Source organism: Pocillopora damicornis, chromosome 9 (assembly GCF_964200805.1).
Source record: "Pocillopora damicornis chromosome 9, jaPocDami1.2, whole genome shotgun sequence".
In the NCBI taxonomy this organism is placed as follows: domain Eukaryota; kingdom Metazoa; phylum Cnidaria; class Anthozoa; order Scleractinia; family Pocilloporidae; genus Pocillopora; species Pocillopora damicornis.
The window spans coordinates 4,318,031-4,332,242 of record NC_142678.1 but is presented as its reverse complement, the minus strand read 5'-3'; the positions used below and the strand labels follow the sequence as shown (position 1 = coordinate 4,332,242).

The window sequence follows — 14,212 nt, the reverse complement described above, 5'->3', positions numbered from 1 at the left end:
TTTAGATCACGGTCACGATCACGATCGTAAACTGAAATTGCAATAATATTATAACGAAAGCATGAATGAAACGCTTTATGTGCCTATGTCGATAACGCGATTAAAATAACAACAATTAACGTGAATTAACATAAACAAATCATAAAAGGCTAAATTGAAACTACTCGAGAATCAAAGATCAGCTACACAATGACCATTTGCGGCTGGTTAACAGCCCAAAGACTAAAATGTGGGTGTTACTTTGCGAGCGTCTAGTTATTTCAAAATACTCCTTCGATTTCAAGATAATTAGTTGTACTGTTGTGCAACACAGTACATATGTGCGCTATCGCCCAAGGTAAAAAACTAAACTTAAACATATTGAATTAAAACTAACGAAAATCACTTACATATCGGTCCCGCTTGTGCCAAAGGTTTGGAACGAAAGATGAAGTTATTGCTGTTCAAGGTGAAATCTTACGAAACTCTGGCTTAAAGGGACGCTAATTTAGCTTTTATATGCGCGTGGGGACGCTAACATATCCGATTACTAACCAATAGGAAAAAAGAAAAACATTGTAGCTAAGATCGTAACTAGGCACGCAAATTAAAGAAATTGACAATTGATCTAATCAACAAAAGGCTGTTCTTTGTTCGATATCATTAACACGCAGTTTTTACCTAATTCGATATGCAAATATATTTATATTAGGAGGGGCTAACGCTCGAGTTATTAGCCTTTGAAACTCTTTACGGTGGCCAATTCGAAATGTCAACTTAGTTTATTAAAAGGAAAACATATTTCTTTTATTTCCACCACCGACCCAGCACCACAATAGTTTTTGGAAACTTGCCCCCCTTTACTTTAACGCTTAGTTCAGTTAATATAGGTCGTGTTGTAGGTCTTATCTTGTGAGTTTGTTTGAAAGCTTCAAAAAAGTCACAGAAATATTCAGAATGATGGTAACCATCCAAAATCGCATGATGCTAAACACTTTTAGCACGCAAGCTACAATAACAATTTAAGGTGATATGTGCGTATCAAATTTCCAAGTGCATTTGTTCACAAACGTCCTCAAATTTTGATGCTACGATCCATACCTTTGCTCTCCTGGTCAAAGGAGATTCTATTTTTTCCCTTCGTACATCACTTTTTGAATCACAGATGCGAAATGTTTATAGAGAGATTTCTTCTACTTGCAATTGGAAACAAACCTCTCAATCTCCTGCCCGGATCGAATCGCAGAACACATTTTTTGTGATCCAAGGTTTTCTTTTTCTTTTTTTTGACTGGGTAAAATGAAAGATATTTTTTAGTTTTGTTTTATTTTCATCGAGGGAGAAAAAAAGAAAAGATAACTACCCGTATCTGTGGCAATGGATCATAGAAATCTTCATTATCACACAGCCTTACGAGCTGTGCGCTAAACGAGAAACAAAAATTGGGATGGTTTTATCCATAAAGTTAACGTACTTCTTGCTTGTCCTGTAAAAGTCTTTATGCATAGCCCTAACTTGGTTTATGCTCGCTCACCAAGTTTGATTGTATAAATTGACTCTTGTGACTCTGCTGACAATCAATTCCTTCTCTTTTAAACATGGTCTACATCCGTTCAATAAGCTTTTACGTAACAATTCAGCGCTCTCGTGTAGTAGGGTTATCGTAAAATCAGCGGCTGCTCGGATATATTTTTATACCCAATCGTAATTCATTATTTCTTTTTCTTTTCAGAGTTGATCAAGGGGCTGCTAGGTAATTATCTGTGCTAATAACTTGTAGAAATCTTCATACCGGCACAAAGTCCTCCAGGTAGCACACGAAAGCCGAGATTTTACACAGTCCATCTGGATTATTTTTTTCAGTTTTGTTTTATTTTCACTGATGGAGTGTAAGAGGAAAGGTAACCATCCTGACAATGGATCATAGAAATCTTCACTATCACACAGCCTTACAAGCTGTGCACTAAGCGAGAAACAAAAGTAGGGATGGTTTTGTCTAGAAATGAATTATTTCATATAAACTTCACAAAGATAACGTAGTTACCGTTGCTCTATTTGTACAATGACCTCCCCATTTGTGTACTTTTGTCTCCGGCTTGTGGCTAAACAGCTTTTCTCATGTTTTCCCAATATCTCCCGCGTGGTTTATTGCGGCGGTAAACAGTGACTTTTATGCATGACCGGTTATACGCCTAACCTTTCTGTTACTTCCAATTGGCATAGAAGTTAGATGTCGACAGTTATCACGGATGTAAAGTTATCGCGGTTCCTTTCATGCCATGGTTCTTTCTCAGAGCTAGCTGTTTTAAAAGTGAAATGAAATTTGGTATAAGAATGTTGTTATATCTTTTTGATTGTAGAAGTTTTCGGCAGGACCATGATAAATCAAAATTTGCAATATATATTTCCCTGTATAACGTACCTATATTGTACTATGAACTTCAATATATATTAAAGAGTTGCCTTTTACCTGACTAGAAAAAAGGCGCTTATTCCGAAATTAGGGCATAAATTAGGCACGGTGACAATATCTCAGCGCCTGCAAAAGAGGCACGTTTAGCAGAGTTAACTCGCGCCGGGGTAATACTAAACGTTTTAAATAGTGTATATGGATGCTTTCCTTTAAATTTTAATTGAAGAAACTCAATGCCAACAATGAAAATTATTTTGTTCAAGATTATCTTCTACAAAATAAGGATGAGTTTCTTGAGAACGAGAACTATAAATCTCTATTACACTGTGCATACACGGTGGATACGTCTGTTTGCTTTAGGTAAAGCAAATACACTCGATCAGTAGGATATTCACTTTCATTTTCTTGATTTTCTTTTAACACATTTTATTTGATTGTATTTATTTAAGCTTCTTAGTACAATTTTACCAGACAGTGACAGAAACAACAGCAAAACAGTGAGCAAATAACACAACGAGAACTGAAAAGTGCTTTCATTCATTTAGTAGTGAATTAAGTTTAAGCGAGGGTAAAACCACGTGGTGGTGGCAGCATTTAAAAGTTTCGCTTTTGAAAGGATATCGACGGAGAAATTAAAAATCACCGGTTGACATCCCAGTGTATTTTTTTTTATACCATGACAAAATTTCATAACTCCTTCCGCAAGGCGATGCAAATGGAACTGGGCTTTTTCGTTAAACTCGTTTGTATGAGTATTCACAGCATTGTCTGTGAGAGGCCATGATGATTTTTCATAGTTAATTGTGATTACTCATGTTTGCTTTGTATGTTCAAAATATTTGGGGAGTGTTCAAAATAATTGGTGGTAGTAATGAATCGTGGTAGTTTTGATTGTAGTTTTCTTTTATTGTTATGCTTTTGCTGTTTTCATATCCGAAAGCAGAGGTTTTTTTAATATTGTACGGTATTTATCGGAGATATAAATGTTTATCCAAGTGTAGAAACGATTCAGCAATAAATAACACGGGATCTTTCATCTTTTTTCTTTCTTTTCTAAGAAACCTCTGTGGACGAGAACTAAATCGTACTTCTAATGTACTTTATGACAAATTTCATCTGTGTAACGAGGAAATCGACGTTCGAGCTAAGACTTATGAATTGTGATCCTAGAGTTGCCGTACAGAAGAAAGAAACAAGAAAAACAAAAAAAAAAAACACATAAAGACACTGGGAAAAAACCAATAAAGAAATGAAAACTAACTTGCCCACAACCATTTGTTTGATTGATTTTTTTCCTTTTTTTTTGGAGTGTCTGTACGGTTTTACCTAATTAAATATACAATTGTTTATATTTCTTTTGAGGATAGAACGGAAACGTCCATAGAGGTGCTAACGAGTGTATGTGCGGTTTTTACTGTTGGTTGTATGCACGATTTTTCCCAATCAAATGTGATCCTTTGACGTTTAGTTCAGTTAATAAACGTTGCCTCTAAATAACAGTGCTTTCAATAAGATTTGGAGCGCGTGGCTACCTCGTTAAAGCATCCGCCGGCGAACAACATGAAAAAAAATTTCCCTTTTGTTGACCCATTAGTTCCACTGCGAACAAACCGACTCGAAACGAAGTTTTTGGTGTTATAAACTTCGGCAAACAATCATTAAACATTAGTCTCCCGGCCTTGTGACAATTGTTTATCTGATCGTTGAAATTAAAGATATGCGGCAGTGAATTCCGCAAGTCTTATTTAATTGGGAAAACCACAGGATCATCCTTTTATTCTCGTCTACAGAAGTGTGCATTAGTACTAATGCATTCTAAAATGTCACATAATCATGTTTTGGCTAGCCATTAACAATAAGAACATGTTCTTCTCCGCTTTCTACGGCAACTGCAGGTTTTTTTGTTTTGTAAATAAACAGTACGTTAGACCCCAAAGTGTTCAGTATCTACCTTTGTTTCTGTCTTTGTAGTCCTCGGTTAAGCGTTTCACAAAAACTTAACATCTGTGCAAAAAAGTTCCGAATTTGATTTACGTGACTTGTTATGGCGCGAAATTTTAACAATTTTGAGTTTCAAGTTTGTTTTCTCACCGGAAGTCGAGAAGAACTGCTGATGTTTTATTTGTCCAAAATGATTTGATGTTTTAGGTTAGCACAAAGTAACTTGAAAATTATTTTAAGTAACCGACAATGTGTACCTCTACTTCACGCATGATGAATTTACGTAAAACATTCAAAACGCGCGGAACATGCAGAGACAGGAAAATTCCAGAGAAAGAACAAATCTAACAATAAAAGTAAAGAAGGTGACTTCTCCAATATTGAATTGGCTAGAATTTTCTGTGTTATTTATTTCTCATTCCACTTGGACGTGTCAAAGTCTGGTGAAGTATACCCAGCGATTCACAGAAGCGGGTGCCGCGTCTTACTGAAAGCACTGCAGTAGTTAAACAGCTAAAGAACGAATGCAGTAGCAGTAAATTGAAAGATTAATTGGAAACTTTCAAGAAGAGAACTTACCCGAATGCAATGAGAAAAAATTCTAATTTAATTGAAATCGAGGAAATGAGTATACTTTCCGCTTCCTTTATTTTTTTTCTTTTCTAAGAGATGCATTATTCCGGGTCAGCAGTTCTTGAAGAAATTTCATTTCATATGAAAGTTATTTCTGGCCTTTTTCTTTTTTTATGAAAGCTAATTATATTTTTTTCGTCTTGAACTGATCCTCGTTACGTTGCATTACACTGAATGCAAGAGTTTATAGTTTAACCCTGGTGTTTACATCGACAGCAATCTGCAAAACACCTCCGATTTCACTCACCTACCCAAAAGGCTACTAAAGACGTCTTCAGAAGCGTGATCAATGATCTTGCACACGACTAGTGATAATTTTGTCATTTTAAAACATACACAGCTGAAAGGAAACTGCAAGATGTTTAACACTGATCATTTTCGTTTGCCATATGGTCATACTTAACATTTCCAAGAGCGCAACAGTCGTCGAAGTATAAAAATGATAAGGCCATTACATTATTTTGTTGATCTATACTCTTAAAGCACTAAGTGATTGTCGATTGAAGGTTGAACGCTCCAGTGATAGCGCCGCAGGGAAAAATTTAAATTGGATTTTATTTGGACTTGTACTGTGCATTGGACGCGGGACAGTTGATGGGCCCAGCTCCTTTTTTCCCTTTTGAACTTCAAGAGTTAAGAATTAATTAAGTCATGTGATCGCATCATACACTGAATACATGCACTTGACATATGAAGGAGGTTGAATTAAAAGTCACGTCGTGTTTTGTTATTTTCGCCATTATGATAAGTATAAAATGAAATTTAGAACATGTATTAAGGTAGCAAGGCACAACATAAATTTACTGGAAAACTCACAAAGTACGATTTGCTTTTTCTCGGGCAAAGTGCCTGGCCATATTTGGCCGGTGTTAGGGCTCGAGATTTACCGCAGAGAGAGGATTGAGTTGAGCATGTCAATTGATTCAGATGATTCTGATGATTGTAATTAACACAGGTTTTCGAGATTTACCGCAGAGAGAGGATTAAGTTTAGCATGTCAATTGATTCAGATGATTCTGATGATTGTAATTAACACAGGTTTTCGAGATTTACCGCAGAGAGAGGATGGAGTTGAGCATGTCAATTGATTCAGATGATTCTGATGATTGTAATTAACACAGGTTTTCGAGATTTACCTCAGAGAGAGGATTGAGTTGAGCATGTCAATTGATTCAAATGATTGTGATGATTGTAATTAACACAGGTTTTTGAGCAAGTAAGAGCTTTTGGCGAAAGGCATGGTCACAACTTTTATTTTTTTGACCCGGTATAAATATATTTTAGTGGTTAAGCGGCAAAGAAACTCATACATCAGTGGTAAAGTAAACTGGAAATCTGAATACCATCAAAGAGCACGAACCTGAGTGGAACTTCAAAAAAATTAGAAATTATAATAACTTGGAGGTGTCACAGTGTCTTTACAGTGTATATGGATAATCGTTCAGTTCGAGTAACTCGATAACAACAATAACAAAAATTCCTTTGTTTGGTTTTATAGGACGAGTTTCATAAGAACGAGAACTAAAAGTCGAACAACTTCACTTTTTTCTCCTCTCTCTACTTAAAGTGCAACACATACTTGTCGCTGTTCATGTATAGCACTTTGATTTGTTCTTATTGGTTTTTTTAGTGCGCTGTCATTGGTGCCTTTGATCCTCATTGTTATTTCGATTATCAGATGTTATCCCCTGGGATTATCTTTCAGTTTTGTTTTATTTTTACTGAGAGAGAAAAAGAGGGAAGTTAACTATCTGTAGCAATGGGTCATTGAAATCTTCATTATCACACAGCCTTACAAGCTGTGCACTCAACGAGAAACAAAAGTAGTAATGGTTTTATCTAGAGAGATAACGTACTTACCGCTGGTCAATTTGTTGAACGACCTCCTATTTGTATACTTTTGTCGCCGGCTTTTGGCTTAACAACTTTTGTCGTATTCTCCCAAACATCTCGTAGGCGGTTTATTGCGCAGGTAAACCGATAGTGAGAGTGGATTATTGCTTAAGTAAACGAGACTTTTATGCGCCACCGTTGATACGCTTTATCTTCCCATTACTCTCAGTTGGTATACAAGTTGAATATTGACAGTTGTCACAGACTGAAGGCTATGACGGTTCATGCTATGGCGCTTCATGCCATAGTGCTTTCTCCAGAGCTCGCTGTCTTAAAAGGAAAATGAAATTTCGGATAAAAATCTGTTACATTTTTTTTGTGAGTGTAGTCGTTTTCCGCGGGACCGTGGTACATCAAAATTTACAATATATATTTTCCTGTATAGCGTATGTATAATCTATTACGAACTTGTGTGTGTGGGATGACGGTTGACTTCTCAGAGTTGGAAGTAACACAAATACAATAGGCTGCGGTTGTAAATGTGAATTAAGTTTTTTCACTCCTAGGCTTTGAGAACATAGATTTATTTCAGCTGTCTCCCAATTTTTTTTTTTTTTATGCTCCAGCTTTTCATCTCCAGTGTGTAGCAGCTCAAGGAAAAATATGATGCTGCTACTTCTTTTTTTTTTTTTACCTTGCATCTTTTTCACTAACTAAAGTGAAATTCATGTGAGCTCCCCCATCCCTTCCCTTTATGCGCCTCTTTCCTATGTGTGATATGAGCTCAGGAATTTGAAAGGGACGAGGGGACTCTGTGGACTTTACAAAAGTCGATCTTTAATAACTCTCTTTTTATGCGTGTTCTACTCCATCTTGCAAATAGATATTTAGCGATGGATCTTTATTCAGCCAGGTTTTTGTGCACGAGTGGTCTCCGTAAAATTAATAGATTAGTGCCATGATTTATAATTACATAAGTACATAATTACTTATTTCGTTTTTATTTTTAATTTAACTTTCCTCATCAGCAAGTTTCATATATTGACAATGTGACATATTTATGGGGACGTTGAGAGTGGCGTTTCATACGAAAATGGTGAACGGCAAATGAATAGGTAAATCCTGCTTAAAAATAGCAATAAGGATTGTGTTTAGGCTCATATAATTATTTCATATATCCAAAAATACGCGTTTGGATATCCAAACAAGTGTATTTGGAAATCAATTAGCAAAGGAATGCAATACTTTAACAAATGCTCGTGCGACCGTTTAGACGAACTTTGTAAGGCAGAAGTTTATGGAGAGGCTATGCAGGTCCTCCAACCTTTGAATTTTTTCAAGACTTTGCACACTTTGAACACACTTCCCGTCTGGAGTACTTTTGGACTTTAAAAGTTAGAGGAAATAAGTTCCTTTTGGCTTTTTTGGCAGAGGCGCTTAATGTAAAGTACCAGACTTCTCCGCGATAAATAACCCTTGCAGCATCAGTCGGGGGGTTAATGCTTGGAAAAAATTATGCACCCTTTAGACACCAGGTTCTCTATAACATCATTTCATTTAGGGACGGAGATGATTTTGCAAACCTTATCGTAATTAATTATCTTGTTTTCATTTCAGTGGACGACAAGTCGCTGAAAGGTAATTTATTAGTTTCCTATGATAATGAATCTTAGTAACTTTTATTTTAACACATTGGATATGTATGTTTGATAATAGCAAATATACTCAATAATACATTGAGTTTCAATTCCTTTATTTTATAATAGCACATTCTATTGACTCAAACTGATATAAGCATCGTATTATAAATTTACAAACATGGCAACAACGAAAAGAGAACATATTGGAATAATGCAGATTAATGCTTAGAAATAGAACTGAATAGTTCCCCGGCTGCAAAGTTTGCATCTCTGTGATACTCTCCAGAGACAGAACTTAACTGATTAGGCATTAAGGCTTAACATCTTTGGGATCCAACCAGCTATTTACCGTCAAATGTTAATCTGACAGTCACGGGAAATAATTTTGAGGCTGATTAAAACGTATTGTTGGCGCAATCAGGTCGTTTCTTAACTTCAGCAAAATCTGACTTAAAAATGAACTAATTTCCTTCTCGACTTCAACTATCCAGCACGACTGAAAAATTCTGGCAAGACTTCAACATTCCAACGCGTTTCTTAACTTTAGCAGAATCTGACTTAAAAGTGAACTAATTTCCTTCTCAACTTCAACTATCCAGCACGACTGAAAAGTTCTGGCACGACTTTAACATTCCGGTGTCATAGCGGATTTCGAACCCCCATCCCCCCTTAGATTTGAACCCCCCGGTCCAAATCCACAACCCAACAAAACTGAGTTAAATATCAACCTTAACGTACTAGTAGAAATAGATAATGCTTTACGTTCCAGTGAATACTAAAGTATGTTTTTAATTCAAAACATGCGTATTGATGAATGTCTTGTTCGCAGCATTCCGCCTCAACTTAGGATTTTCGTTCACCCAAGCGAAAGCGCCCACCTCTGGAATAAAAACAAACTGTGAAACTTGCTAACGTTTGATTTTTTGTTCTTCTCTTAAAAAAGGTGTGAAACATGAAATGATAGATATGCTAACAATAAGTGTGAAACGCGTGAAAACTTTAATTATTTTCACTCCATTGGAATCCAGATTGCTCGGGTTCTCGATTTGTCGTAACTCTTGATAACTCGAACCAAAAGTTGTTCCCCTTCCCCTGGTGAACCCAACTAATCCAACTGATTTTCATTTCCTATGGAGGCTCGAAAAATCGGGAATCCACTGTTCGTGTTGATCCTCAACGACATTCTTTTGCTTTACCAACTACGTTGAGACTTTTCTATTGCTCGTAAGCTGAGAATGCACTATACTTTGCATCCATTTGCGTTTGTGTTACTGGTTATATTCCTAGTGATTAAAAATAAGTTAAACTAACAGTCCTTTTAGGTTTTTTTGTCTGGTTAGCGTTCGGTCGAGTCGATTTATAATAACCTGAAATAGATGCTAGACCACATAGAAGTTATCTCTTTTCTTTTCTTTTTCTCGAGCATGTGTCAAATAGATTATTTTTGCTCTTAAGCCGAGCACAGAATATATAACAGTCTTTCTAACAGTGCCGTTGAATAAAGTCACTATTTATTTTTTGTTTCTAGACAGTCTAAACTCAGATATGTGGGAAACTTGGAATCGAGTGCTTTTCCCCAAAATGTGTACCGCAAGTCATTGCTATGTTTTAAACTAGGTGAAAACTTTGAATAAAAGGTTTTCACGACGCTCAAAGCGTAAAAATCATATTTATTAGAGTGCTTGGTCTGGTGTTTCTTTTTAACGAAAACAATGCCATAAGCACCAAAAGCCAGTCAGAAAACTAATTTATCAATACTGCCTTTCACCCTTGACAAATTATCGCTATGAAGTGATAAAATATTTACTAGACACTAAGTCGCTTGAGGCGCTAATTAATCGTTTTTGTGGAGAAAAGTTCATGTGCGTGGAACGCCTTATCGGCACTGAGTAATTTATGTTATTGTTACTGTGTGCTCTACAACTGAATTCAGTCGCTCCGCCTACTGCAAAAGGTTTCATTCTACTTTGTTATTAGGGCCTCTTTACATGTAGGTGGAGGACCCTAGGTAGGTGAAGTAACCCGCATAGGTGGGGTAACCCGCCTGTCCATGTAATTTCTTATATTATCTTGATCACGTTTACATGACAGGTGGGGTGACCACCTAGGCGGATTTCCCAGTTTTCCAGGTAGGGTAACCTGGTCAGCCGGGGTGACAATTTGCCATGTAAACGTCTCAAGGTGGGGTAACCCGCCTACCCGGGTTCGCACTCATGGCAAAAAACTCAAAAGCGAAACATGCATGTTTTGAAACTTTAGCTGTCTCATGGCAGAAATCACCAGAAACCACAAGGAGTGTAAAATGTTGACATTTCGGAATATTTAGCGTTGTAAATCGACCATATTTCGTTTCCCAAACTATTCCGTATAACGTATTAAGTCAACGGGTTCTCGCGTAACCTAACACCGCGTAACACAACGCGTGACCCTTTCATGAATAAATACATGTGCCCGAGAATTAATTTTTCATCTTTCTCGAGATGAGAGCTTAGGACGCCTCTGCTCAAACTCCTTAGTTTCAAGCGCAACAACAACCGCAAGAAACCTCACCTTAGCACCCCGGGGTTGTAAGATTGTATGTAGACGCGTTTTTTTTTTTCGACCACGGCTAGGCGGGTTACCTCACCTACCTGGGGTCCCCCACCTTCATGTAAACGGGCTCTTACTCTCGTGATTCCTTCCGTCAGCGATGGCCGAAACGAAAGCTTACAACGAAGTTTTTTCACTATCTCCGCCATAACGAGTATCGGATCGATTTTTCGAAAGATCAGGGAAGAGATTTACGCAAGAAAGCCCGAAAATTCGTTCTTGAAGATGGTGCGCTGTTTTTTATTGGTCAGAAAAATGGTCAGCCTGAAAGATGGGTTCACAGCCGAGACGAGCAGCAGCAAATACTGAAAGCTTGTCACTCTAACAAACTTGCTGGTCACATCGGCCGTGACAAGCCGAGAGAAAAGGTTTGTACTTAATTCAGAGATGCTTCTCTTGAACTTTAAAATTGTGGTTACAATTTAGTTGATCGCTCTTAACTTTTGTGTTCCTGTTCCTCTTCCAGGTTACATCTCGCTACTATTGGGTTCGATTGTTGGAGGACTGAAATTGTCAAGCGCTGCGATGTTTGCCAGCGTACTTCAAAGAAATTCGAAAAGCCTGCCCAGCTATGCCTGATTAAAGTAAAGGACACTGCGTGACATCGGATTGGTATGGATCTGGCAGGACATATGCCCGAAACGTTCCGTGGCAATAAGTACTTGATCACCTGTACTTGCTATTTCAGCAAGTGGCTAGAGGCAGCTCCTCTTAAAGAGAAATCGGCTAAAGTTATGTAATATCCGCAATTAATTGTAGAGTACTGAGATTTAAGGATATTTAGCACATGTTGTTATATAATTATTTACCACGTTAATTGTCAATCTATTAAGGAAAGTAATTCAACATGCTCGTTTTAGAATAGGCGCGCAAAATAATCCTTCTGATGGAAGTTCAGTTACATGATTTTCCTTGCGTATAGCCTGTCACAAATATCAAAAATTTGCAACAATTTTGACGAAGCCAAAACTATTTTTTTGAAAAATATAGCAAAGTTACTAAGTATGGATAGCTTTTTTTAAAGCTTGCTTGAGTCAAGTTCAAGCTTGGTTTAAACTTGACTTGCTCTACTAGACAAATATTTATCGGTCCTCTAGATGTGGCGGATTTGCTGTACAACCTGATCACCAGATACGGAGTGGCGAAAATTGTGATGTCCGACCAGACCCAAGAATTCGTCAACAGGGTCAACGAGGAGCTGTTTAAGTTGTGTGGCACGGACCACAGGATCAGTGCGGTGTACCACCCGCATGGTCTTGATGAAATAATGAATCAGACGCTAACGAGAGCCCTAATGTACTTCGTGAACGACAACCAAGATGACTGGGATGTGTATTGAAGGCCTAAACGTAATAACTCTCCTAAAAGTAATAAAGTCCTAAATGTAATAAGCCTTGGATGTAATCGTTTCACTTTCCAGTGCATTGTTGTTATAGCGGACATCCACATTTAGATGTTAAAGTGACAGCTGTTGCACCAAAGAATCCTAAGACCAATATTGATGGCATATTGCAGGCTTGCTGATATCAATCAGCGTCTTTTTGTTTGCTAAAGACAAAGGTTGAGAAGCATTTGGTACAAACCCTTATACTGATGTGCTTCTGGCATCAAATTGACAAACGTAAAAACAATTAGAACGCTGACCAATAGCTCTCTTTTATTCATTCGTTCAGACTCTTTAATTAGTGCAACAGATTTTGACGATATTCTTGCATGATCATTGCTGAAGTTAACACTTCATGAACCGAATTGCAAGGAAAAGGAAGTGCACTGACCTATACCTTAGACAAATTCCGGGCTCGGAAGCGCGTTTTTTGCCATGTCTTCCCTTGCCAGATTTGTATGGGTCTGCATGAAATACATTCATCTGTGCTATTGACCAAGCGTGAGATCAAAATGGCTGGATATTGGCCGAGTTCTTTTCTCTTTTTTTGACCGAACAAGCTTGGTCGAGAGAGTTTATATTCTCTTAGCTTAATCAATAAAGGATCCATTGTACAGAAAAAGATTTCGCTTTAATAAGAATCAAGAATGACTTATTTCGAGAACCGAGAGTGAAAGCTGACTGTGTTTGTAGCACAATAAACCTAGGAGGGTCGTTTAATATTTTCTATGTATATGTCGACATCGTCCAAAAGTTACGAACTTTGCAAGTTTTCTTGCGCGGGATCAATGCAGGCAATCCCGAGCGGGCAAGATAGGCCTATCGGTGATCGGCAACTTGTTCCAAGCTCATATATCATACGCCTTGGTTCTCAGCAAAATGTCCAGGGTACACAGTAGCTGCTGAAACACTTGCTGACGGATTGAACGCATCCTCCCCACCAACTCTTAGAGAGTAAACTATTTGGATTTCGATTTTATACAAGTTTGCTGCTGCATACAGCGTAATCTGATTCCCATAGGTCCCATCGCGCGTCATATGAGTTATATAGTCAGCAAGCGACCTCATCATTTTCCAAATGCTCTAAAAGAGGGAAGCCATTGCTATCGAGCGGATTACTTTTTAAGTACTCTACTATTTCTTTCCTCATGGTTTCAGGAGATCTTAAAATGCCCATTCTCTTTGCCTGGTGCAGTAGTGCAGCAAATTGGCAATCGCCACCTCTAGGAGGATTGTAATTCTTAGTTGGGCGAACCCTCCCAGCACTAGGAAGGATTTCTTCTTGTAATCTGCTCTCTCTGAAGGCGTAACAATTTCGTACAAAGTATATTTCAAATGGTGTTTTGTAAGCTATCACCTCCTTGGGGTCGTTATTTAGAATTCTCTGATAAAGAGGGAGCTGTTTCGCCCTCTTCACACCGTCCTGACCTATCTTTCGAAGATCATATCCTTTTCTGCTCATATCCATCAAATCTATTTGGTGCCTGATATGAACGTCTCTGGCTCTGATGGGTGTCAGTTTCGCCTTATTGAGAAACTTAGCATTTCGGCGATGATTACTTTTGTCTATGTTTAGAATAGTTCGTATTTCAGCTCGACTTACTCCTAAAAATTTGCTGGGCAAATCTTTGTGTTACTGCCAGCTTTTTTGAAACTGGAAAGTTATGCTCTTTACGCGCATGTCATTTTCATAGTGCCGATTCAGTAGAAGAAAAGTCAGTTTCAGAGTCAGTTCATGCTACTTTATCTAATGTCTGATCGTTAAGGAGATCAGTGCATCGAGCAATCCCTGCTTCCTTA

General features: G+C 37.8%; 2 protein-coding genes and 1 long non-coding RNA gene across 4 annotated transcripts in view; 2 read left to right on the top strand and 1 right to left on the bottom strand.

Annotated features, from left to right (window-relative positions):
* LOC149039707 (spondin-1-like) overlaps positions 1–14,212 on the bottom strand; it is a 159,440-nt gene that overhangs the window by 100,418 nt on the left and 44,810 nt on the right. The gene's annotated exons all lie outside the window — the stretch shown is intronic.
* The window catches only part of LOC113666299 (uncharacterized), an 81,379-nt gene that overhangs the window by 48,068 nt on the left and 19,099 nt on the right, over positions 1–14,212 (top strand). The window lies entirely within an intron of this gene.
* On the top strand, positions 10,733–12,417 carry LOC149039711 (uncharacterized). The gene is made up of 2 exons (XR_016180007.1): positions 10,733–11,396; positions 11,495–12,417. It is a non-coding gene; the product is annotated as an uncharacterized LOC149039711 (long non-coding RNA).